The sequence below is a fragment of the Sus scrofa genome, chromosome 6 (assembly GCF_054392235.1).
Source record: "Sus scrofa isolate SSC_HxYL_T2T_F1_AM1 chromosome 6, Sscrofa_HxYL_maternal_Yorkshire_Landrace_v2.0, whole genome shotgun sequence".
Lineage (NCBI taxonomy): Eukaryota > Metazoa > Chordata > Mammalia > Artiodactyla > Suidae > Sus > Sus scrofa.
This window is the reverse complement of record NC_139388.1, coordinates 167,952,647-167,962,659: the sequence shown is the minus strand read 5'-3', so window position 1 is coordinate 167,962,659 and position 10,013 is coordinate 167,952,647. Positions and strand designations below refer to the sequence as shown.

At 42.0% G+C, this 10,013-nt stretch overlaps 1 protein-coding gene across 8 annotated transcripts in view; it reads left to right on the top strand.

The window, feature by feature from the left end:
* Positions 1–1,386: 1,386 nt before the first annotated feature.
* SLC5A9 (solute carrier family 5 member 9) overlaps positions 1,387–10,013 on the top strand; it is a 100,394-nt gene continuing 91,767 nt past the window's right edge. For all 8 annotated transcript variants that reach the window (XR_014805179.1, XR_014805181.1, XM_084959079.1 and 5 more), the window contains exon 1: positions 1,387–2,159. The gene's annotated coding sequence lies outside the window, so the exon portion shown is untranslated. The remainder of the gene's footprint in view (positions 2,160–10,013) is intronic.

Below are 10,013 nucleotides of genomic sequence, written 5' to 3'. Positions count from 1 at the left end.
TGAACAAATGAACTGGGGGGTGGGGGGGACGAACATTGTCTACAGCAGGTGAGGACAAGAAAGGGGCGGGGAGGGAGATGAGAAGCTGGCGTCCACTGGCTTTTAGGTACTTCCTGTATCCCAGACACACCTGCACCCGTGTCACGTGGAGTCCTCCTTGCACAAGCTTCTGTGGTTGTGTCACAGAGGGCAGTCCCAGGGGCCCTGTCCACCAGGAAGGCCCCAGGTGGGCCCTGCTAGAAAGCCTGCTGCATTCTGGGTCATGCACTGCCTGTCTTGGTGTGTGTGGGGGGGGAGGTAGCCTCTTTCCGGAAAGGTCCTGGGGTGTCATTTCTCTCCAGCCCCCAGACTCCAGCTGGCCTCCTGCAATCTGCTCGCCCTCCCCTGGAATCCTCTGACCTGTGAGTCTGTACCAAAAAGAGTGGAGGTGCTTGGCCCCCTCTTGCGGAGGGATTGATCAGAAGACACTGCTTGTGAGAGAAAACCGCTGCAGTGTGCGGGGTCCGAGACCTAAGGGCCTGTTGCAGGAGTGACGCTCTCGGGCGCACGGGCGGTGCAGCAGACACATCTGACTAGTCATTGGATGAAAGAGACCTGGAGGCAGGGGTGGGTCCTCGGGGAAAGAGGAACCCAAGGGGGATGAACAAAGGTCCAGAGAACCCTCTTGGCCACCCCGGAGCCCCTGCACAAGCCACCTCCACTGTGAGGTCTCGGAGCCTCCGCCTGCAAACGCCCAGGGCTGATTCAGCGGTGTTCATTCCAGGCCGCACTTATTAATGAGCCGGGAAGTTTTAAACGATCCTGATAACTGGGCCTGCTCCCTAGAGGTTCTGACTCACTCGGTCTGGGGTGGGACCTCTGCATTTCTGTTTTTTAAATCCCCCCAGGTGATTACAGTATGTGCTTCCTGGCTGAGAGTGGCGTGCGTTATTTTTCTGGACCCCTCAAGCTCTCGTTGCCTGTAATTCCCAGATTGTTTTTAAGGCATTTCACTAAATTTAATTTGTATCGTGTGGTAGCAGATGATGTTATTGCCCCATTAGGACAATGGGCTGATATTTGTCGCCCATAAACCTGAAGATGGAGCTGGATGTTTGTGCTCATAGGGTCACCCCAGTGATAGGCGACAGCAGTATGATTTACTCCCCAGGCCGCTAATGTAATTAAGTGTGCATTAGAAAGAAGCCTGCACTGTTGAGATGCACATCAGTAATGGCAGTTTTCTTTCGAATTGCCATTTTGTGAAGGTGAACACTGGGTTGTTTCAAGTGCTTAAAAGTGCATTATTCATGCAGCCAACAGGGGAAGTCCACCGGGAGAGAAAGTCCAACACACTCAAGAGACGAGCTGAAGCCTCTGGACTTTGTCACATCCCCTCCCCTGTTTGTTCTCTGTATCCTGCGCACTGGGCAAGAAGCAGGACGCCGGTGGGGAAGAGGACAAGGCAAAGCAATATGCAGCTTGGGCAGCTACTCTTGAGATTCGCCACTTCCCGCAAGTTGTTCCTTCTAGAAAGGTCCCAAGGGCGAGCATTTTTTTCGAGGCATTTCTCGACTGTCTCCCTGCTGGGGAAAGCCAGGCACTGAAGGCGGGGAGCACACGAAGGATGTTTTAGAATTCTGAGCTGTGTCTGTGTCTGGCAACCACCTGCCCCCCTGCCCTACAGTCTCTCCCTCAACCCCGAGAGGGCTCTGGTCCAGCCACGGGGTGGGCACTGCAAAAAGGGAGCGAAGGGCACCCGGGTGAGATTGCCGCCAGATGACAGGTGACACGCACTCTGGCTTGGATTAGCAAGAAGCCACCTGGGACATTCCTATCAGTGCGAAGAACCACCATTGACTGAGGGCTGCCCTGGTCCAGATGCAATGCTTGAACAGCCCCCTGCACCAGTCAGAGGCACAATAAAGTTTTACAAGGCTTTTACCTCTTATTGAATGTTCAAGACATACTTGCCTATAATAGTCACCTTCCTTGAAGTCCAAGAACAACAAGAACTTCCCAGAATGTCCTGTAGCACAAAGGGTTTGGCGGTGCTTTCAAGAGCACTCCATCTGTCAAGGAGACACTCATCTTCCCGGAGTTTCCTCCGTCTTTGCAAATGCAGCTCCTTCTCTGAAGTCATCAGATCTCAGGAATTTTGCGAAGAACAGTCTTTGGAAGTAAGTCTCAAAATATCCTGTTCTCCGTTTCCCGCGTCTCAGTGTGTACTTTGTGGTCTGTCATTTGCAATCACTAAGAGGTGCTTCTGAAGTGTTCGAAGGAAAACCAAAACTCTTCATTAGGGTGATAAAACTTACAGTGATTATCAGATAGGAGTCACTGGCAATTTCTCTTGATGAAAATAATCTTAAATTCTGTCTCACCTGGCCATCTGTCATGCCTGGGTAGGTCACTTCATCCTTTCAACAATTTTGCAAGGTAGGTGAATTAAAATCATAGTTGGAAATTTATTATTATTATAGTGACAAAGCTCATATGTTCTTAGCAGCTTCTTTGTTTCAGGAATTGTGCTAAGCCCTAGCTAGGTAAATAATAAATACTATTGCCCATCCTTACCATAAGACCACAAGGTGAATATTATTCCATTTAACAAACAAGGAAATCAACTCTCGGAGAAGCAATGTGCTCGAGATTCAGTAGTTTGCACCTTCGGTAAGTGGTGGCAGAGCTAGGATTCAATAGTACATCTCGCAGACTTCCAAGCCCATTGTTCGCACTGCGTAGTGACCTGCCTGCCAGTGTCCACCTGTCCTGGGGGGGGGGGGGGCATTTGCTCTTCCAGAGGATCCTGTCCCAACAAGAGTAAGGGACACACTTCAGCAATGTTGCGTAAGGTACTTCCGCCGAGGGGACGAGATGGCTGCACAATGTCCCCTCCAGCTCAGCGACAGACTCCTCCTGGATCAGTGATTAGTCTCTTGGTTGAGCACAATCTGGCCCAAAGAATACCTTAAAAAATGTTCGTGGAGGATTGAACGTGTTCTGACTTTCGACTAAATTAATGATAAAGAAAATATACTAGAAAACAATCCGGGAAAGGGAGGCTACTGTGGCCTGCAGTGGTCAGGGCAAGTGGAGGCAGATGTTGACCCAAGATGTGAAAAAACTTGCTTAATGAGCCAGCGAGGGTTCTCTGAGAGCAAATCTGTGATCCCCTTTGTAAGAGTGCTTTAGAGAGCTTGCAGTACTAGTTTTACCTCTAGATGGCACTCATGTATTTTTTTTAGCATTTACAGTTTGGCTTTCAATGAAAAATCAGCCAGTGGTTCTGGCCAACATCTGTCCAAATTTGTATCTAACTGGGTTTCTCTAGGTCAGGATGACCACTTATGGTTAACAAAATACAACAGGACAGACACATTTTCATCGTGTTTACTCTTAATCCACTTATGTGTACCTCCTCTCAGCCTAAAAAGGATGTGAAACTGAACAGTCTGGCGTCCTGTACGATGCATATTTGAGGCAGACGAAACAGATGCTTTGGAAACAGTCTTTTTCACGCCAGTGTGACTCCTAGCCTCTCTGGATCCTCCCAGAGGGTCAAGCCTTGGACTATGAGGCTAAGAAAGATAAGATCCCAGCATAGCCCTGCCTGGGGTAAAGTACCTCTTTTGTCTCAAGTGAGAATCAGAGGGTATTTGTCTTCTTCAGTGACATGTTTGCCCCTATCTAGCAAACTCTAGAAGCACAGACATGTGGACAGGACAAAGGTAAGGCATAGTCCAGATCACAATTATGAGCAATGTGTTTGGAGAGGTCATGAGAAGCAGTGATTCTGAAATACACCAAAGAGATGTAACAAACAGCAAACTAGGGATACAGGAACTGGAGGTAAGGAGAGGGCTGGTGAAAGAGAGGTTCTATCTCTTCCTTGATTCTGTAGCCATGAGAGGAATGAGTGGATTTGAATTTGGAAGAAGAGAAGTTGTGGAACGGGGCTCAGTCTGGGCTGGTTGAATTTTGTGCTGGAGCAGCACCTGTGGCATGAGAAGTTCCCAGGCTTGGGGTTGAATTGGAGCTGCAGCTACAGGCCTACACCAGGGACCAAACCCACATCCTCACGGACACTATGCTAGGTTCCTAACTCACTGAGCCACAATAGGAACTTCTATACAGATCTATTTTTAAAACAAGATTACACAAATTATTAACATCAGGAATAAAAAAAGAGTAATCATAGATCACCTAAATATCAAAATTAGAAAAATACACATTAAATCATGAAATTTGAATAAAAAGAAAGATTCCTGAAGACACTAAAAATTTAAGAAGATGTGATACGAACAAGAGTAAAAGTTTAGATGAAATTGACAAATTTCTAGACACAAAAATTGGATCAAACCAACACAAAATGAGGCAAAAAATATGAATATGATGAATTTCAGAAACTATAAATGTTTCTACCATCCTATAAAGTAAATTGCAAAACCGAGTGATTTTAATACTACGTTTAACCCAATGTTTAAAGACAGGAAAATGCACATCTTATATAAATACATCAAAAACTAAGAACTGGAAATACTCCAATATAACATTTATATCAAATTTGATAAATTCAGTACAAAAGAGAAGAGTAACGGGCCTCTAGTAACTTGTCTTACAATTTGAACGGCATGAAATTGCTGGTATTTAACCATTTTAACCTAGAAGAAAGTGAAAATTGTATGTGATTCAGTGTAGTAGATGCAAAAATTCTAGATATGCATTAGCAAACCAAACTTGTCTAGAATCGGTTGAGACAGAAGAGGGCAAGAGGAGAACCTGGCTGGATTAAGGTGAATTACTTCCGTGAATGTATCTGCCTAGCAGAAGAAAGGATTACCCCCCCCCCCCCGTAACACCGATGGCAACTTCTGCACTTTTTAATACATAATATATGGCACTTAGTTAAAATTACTAGGAATGTGTAGAAACGAGACCTTAGGACAAACAACCAAGAGAAAAAAGTGAACAGTAGACGTGGACTCATGGACAATGCAGATGTTGAATTTAGCAAAGACTTTGACATAATTATGATTAATATGTTTCAGAAAAGAGAGGGAAAAGACAGCTAACTAGATGAGGAGGAGGAAAATGCAACAGAGATTAGGTATTTATGAAAAGAATTAGGTGGGGATTTCAAAACTGAAAAAAAAAAAACCTGGATGAAATTAAGAACTCATGAATGCAATCAGAGCCAGCTGAGTGCACAAAAGATGATAAGGACTAGAAAACAGAGGATCCAGACGGAAGCACAGAGAGATAAAGAACGTAGAACACACAGTAGAATGTGAAAGGCCTGAGTGCTGGGGCATAGGGTTAAGACAGGGTTAACAGGGATCCCAGAAGAGGAGGAATAAGAGAACGAAGGAGAAGCAATATGTGACGAGAAAAAGGCTGAGAATTTCCCAAAACTTTTTATATGAAATCATACAATAAGTACCCTGTTTTGGTTTGGCTTACTTCACTCAGCATAATTATTTTGAAATTCCTTCTTTTTGTGTGTCTCGACAGTTTATTCCTCTAATACTAAGTAGTATAATATTATACGCACATACCCCAGTGTAGCTAGTCACCTGTTGATGAACTTTGGGGTTCATCTCACTTTTTCACTGTGGTAAATAAGTCAGATACAAATGTTGGTTTATGTACGTCTTAGTATAAACATATACTTTGTTTTTCTCATGATTGAAAGCCCAGGAGCACAGTGGCTGGATCATGCCATAGGTATATGCTTAACTTTTGAAGAATCTGCTACACTAGTTCCCCAAATGGTTGTTCCATTTCACATTTCCATCAATGGTTGGTGAAACCTCCACTTTCCTGACAAACCCAGATATGGTCAGTCTTTTTAATTTTAGCCATTTTAATTGGTTTGTGGTGGTATACCTTTGTGGTTTTGACATTTCTGTAATGACTAATGATGTGGAGTGTCCCTTCATTGCTTATTAGGTGCAGTGTTTTTCTACTGAAATATTTTATTTGTTTTTATTGGGATTCCTTATGAATGATTTTTGAGAATTCCTTACATCGTCCTTCCTTTATTAGGTATGGGTTTTAAAACACAGTTCTCCCAGTCTGCAAGTTGTCTTTTCATTTTTTAACAGTGTCTTTTGAAGGGAAGGTTTAATTTTTGTTGAAGTCCAATTTATTAATTTGTTGTTTTGGGATTATTGTTTTGGTTTCATGTCTAAGAAATCTTTGTCTGATTCAAGGCTACGAAGGTTATCTCCTAAGTTTTCTTCAAGAGTTTTATTGTTTTCCATTTTGTCTTTAGGTCTGTGGTCTATTTTATTTTATTTTATTTTATTTTTTAATTTTTTTTAAAATTTTTTTATTTTCCCACTGTACAGCAAGGGGGTCAGGTTATCCTTACATGTATACATTACAATTACATTTTTTCCCCCACCCTTTCTTCTGTTGCAACATGAGTATCTAGACAAAGTTCTCAATGCTATTCAGCAGGATCTCCTTGTAAATCTATTCTAAGTTGTGTCTGATAAGCCCAAACTCCCGATCCCTCCCACTCCCTCCCCCTCCCATCAGGCAGCCACAAGTCTTTTCTCCAAGTCCATGATTTTCTTTTCTGAGGAGATGTTCATTTGTGCTGGATATTAGATTCCAGTTATAAGTGATATCATATGTATTTGTCTTTGTCTTTCTGGCTCATTTCACTCAGTATGAGAGTCTCTAGCTCCATCCATGTTGCTGCAAATGGCATTGTCATTCTTTTTTATGGCTGAGTAGTATTCCATTGTGTATAGATACCACATCTTCCGAATCCAATCCTCTGTTGATGGACATTTGGGTTGTTTCCATGTCCTGGCTCTTGTGAATAGTGCTGCAATGAACATGCGGGTGCATGTGTCTCTTTTAAGTAGAGTTTTGTCCGGATAGATGCCCAAGAGTGGGACTGCGGGGTCATATGGAAGTTCTATGTATAGGTTTCTAAGGTATCTCCAAACTGTTCTCCATAGTGGCTGTATGTGGTCTATTTTAAAAGAAAATCTATTAGAACAGTTTTAGGTTTACAGGAAAATTGCAAAGATAGCACAGAGTTCCCCTCTACTCTATATTCAGCTTCCCTATTATTAACATCTTACATCAATGTATTACATTTGTTATACATAGTGAACGGATTTGATACACTATCATTAGCTTAAGTGCATAATGTTTTCATATTTCCTTAGTCTTTACCTAGTGTTCTTTTTCTGTTTCAGGATCCCATCCAGTATAGCAAATTACTCTTGGTGTCATATCTTCTGAGGCTCCTATTGGCTGTGACAGTTCTCAAGCTTTCCTTGTTTTCAATTACATTGACCATTTTGAAAAGTAATGATAAGAGATTTTAAAGTGTCTCTCAACTGTGATTTGTCCTATGCTTTTCTCATGATTACATTGGGGTTATGGGTTTGGGTTGTGTGTGTGGAACTACAGAAGTGGCGTGTCATTCTCATCGCATAATATGGGGGGTGCATACTATCAGTGCGACTTACTGTTGATGTTGACCTTTATCTGTAGAATCCCATGAGCTCGAGGATATTTATTTCATAGTTTGGTTTATAATCCAAAGCTTCCTTCCTTCCTTCCTTCCTTCCTTCCTTCCTTCCTTCCTTCCTTCCTTTCTTTCTTTCTTTCTTTCTTTCTTTCTTTCTTTTTTGACAAATGAATAATGCCATGTATCCACCACTAGAGTATCACAGAGAGGAATTACACTCCCCTAAAAGTCCCCTGTGCTTCGCTTATATTTCCCTCCTCTGTTCCCCCTGGATTCCTGGTAACCGCTGATTATTTTATTGTCTTTATAGTTTTGCACTTTCTAGAATGTCACATAATTGAAATCATTCAGTATAAGCTTTTCAGATCTTTCTTTCATTTAGCAATACAGGTTTAAGTTTCTTTTGTGTCATTTTGTGGCCTGATAGCTCATGTCCTTTTATCACTGAATAATATTTCATCTTATAGATATTGTCATTTATTTATCCATTTGTCTACAGAAGAACATTTTGGTTGCTCCAGTTTTTGGCAACTACAAATAAACCTGCTAAAAAAAATCCTGTACGGATTTTTGTGTAGACATAACTTGTCAAGTCAGTTAGACAAATATCTAAGAGAGCAATTGCTAGGTTGTATGGTCGGACTATGTTTAGGTTTGTAAGAAACTACCAAACTGTCTTCTGAAGTGCATTTCTGTTGGGAATGAATGAACTTCCTGTGGCTCCACATTCTTACTAGCATACAGTATTATCAGTTTTTTTGGATTTTAGCCATTTTAATAACTGTGTAATGGTCTTTTATTGTTATTTTAATTTACAGGTTCTTAGTGACAAATGAGCACTTTTTCACATGCTTCTTTGCCATCTATATATCTCCTTTGATGAGGTGTCGAGAGAGTGTGTAGTAACTTCACTATACTAGTAATTACATTAAATAATAAAGGGACTGAATATTCCAAATCAAAGAATAATATTTTCATATTGGTTGAAAACAAGCTCAAAAGGCTGCTTACATGAGACACACTTCCATTATAAAAATACAAAGTGGGTTAAAAGTTAAAGGATGGATAAACAGAGCCAGTGCAAAAGGTAACCAAAAGAAAGCTAAAGTAGCTATTCTGCTATCAGTTAAAATAGACGATAAGGCAAAAAGCATTAGTAAAGATAAAGGGAAACATTTCATAATCATACACAGTAATAAGTGTATCTGTACAGCACAGATATCAAATTCAAAACACATGAAGCTTTATACACTAATCTTGTACCCTTTGGTCCTATTTTTATCATCCTTACATGTCTTAAGGACATATTGCAAAGTCCAATTATATGTCGTTCTGTCTGAGGGCCTGCGATGGACTGAATGCTTACATTTCTCCTAAAATTCGTATTGAAATCCTAACCTCAGTGTGATGATATTAGGAGGCGAGGCCTTTGGGCTGTGGTCAGGTCATGAGAGTGGAGCCCTCACAGATGGCAGTAGTGCCCTTATAAAAAGGGCCAGCGAAAACTACCTCGCCCTCTTTCCACCACGTGAGGATACGGTGAGAAGCCAGCAGTCTGCGATCTGGAAGAGGGCTCGTGTCAGACCCTGACCATACTGGCCCCCTGATCTCAGACTTCCAGCCTCCAGGACTGTAAGAAATAAATTTCTATTGTTTGTAAGCCGCCCAGCCTTTGGGGCTGTGTGGTAGCCGCTTCCATTGACTAAAAGGGTGCTTTTGCTTTCCATAGCCTTTATTCTTGCACAAAGCCCTTGTCAAGTTTTCAGAAGTTCTGTTGGGGTCCGTGCTTTGGCCTCCACACCCCCACCCTTGTTTCTGGGCTCTCTGGAGGCTGACTATCTGCGTTTTATCCATGCCCCAACCTTACCTGCCCCTGTGACATGAGCAATGTCATGCGTGGATGTCACAGATTTTTGGATGGACAGCTGGTCTGGTAGGCAGTCTTCTGCCTCCAGAAAGAATGGGCTATGACCAGCATCATGTATTTTGGCAATTAACCTCCACCTAGCTGAGCTTGCAGGAGTCACCCGATCCGTGCCCAAGTGGCTCAGGAATTGACCCTCCTTATCAATTTCAGTTTCTTACACCTGACCTAGCCAAGCTCAGATCAAAGGTTTGTATAAGTGATAAATATCATTTTGGTATTTATAGGATAGAATAGAATAATTAAGAACAGAAAAGAGTCGGTAAGTAGGAAATATTTTTCTCTTTTGCTGCTGGTTGAGATTTTATCATCTCACCTCAGAGAGATACCACTTTTATGGGAAACCATGCCTTGTTAAAATGTATTGAGGTGGACAAATATTAATAAACTTAGGCTTTAGCTAGTGACAAAACTTCTGAGAAAGGGGAAAAAATAATACATAATAGACGAAATGAAAATGTTTTCTTTGTGTGGGTGGGACAGAGAGTCAGAAAGGAAAAGGGAAAGAAGAGAAAGATGTTTATAATGGCATCATGTTGTGTCTTAAGCCACGTGACACTTCTGTGAACCTCAAGCAAGTCATTGGTAAAGCAAAGAATATTACAAATGCTT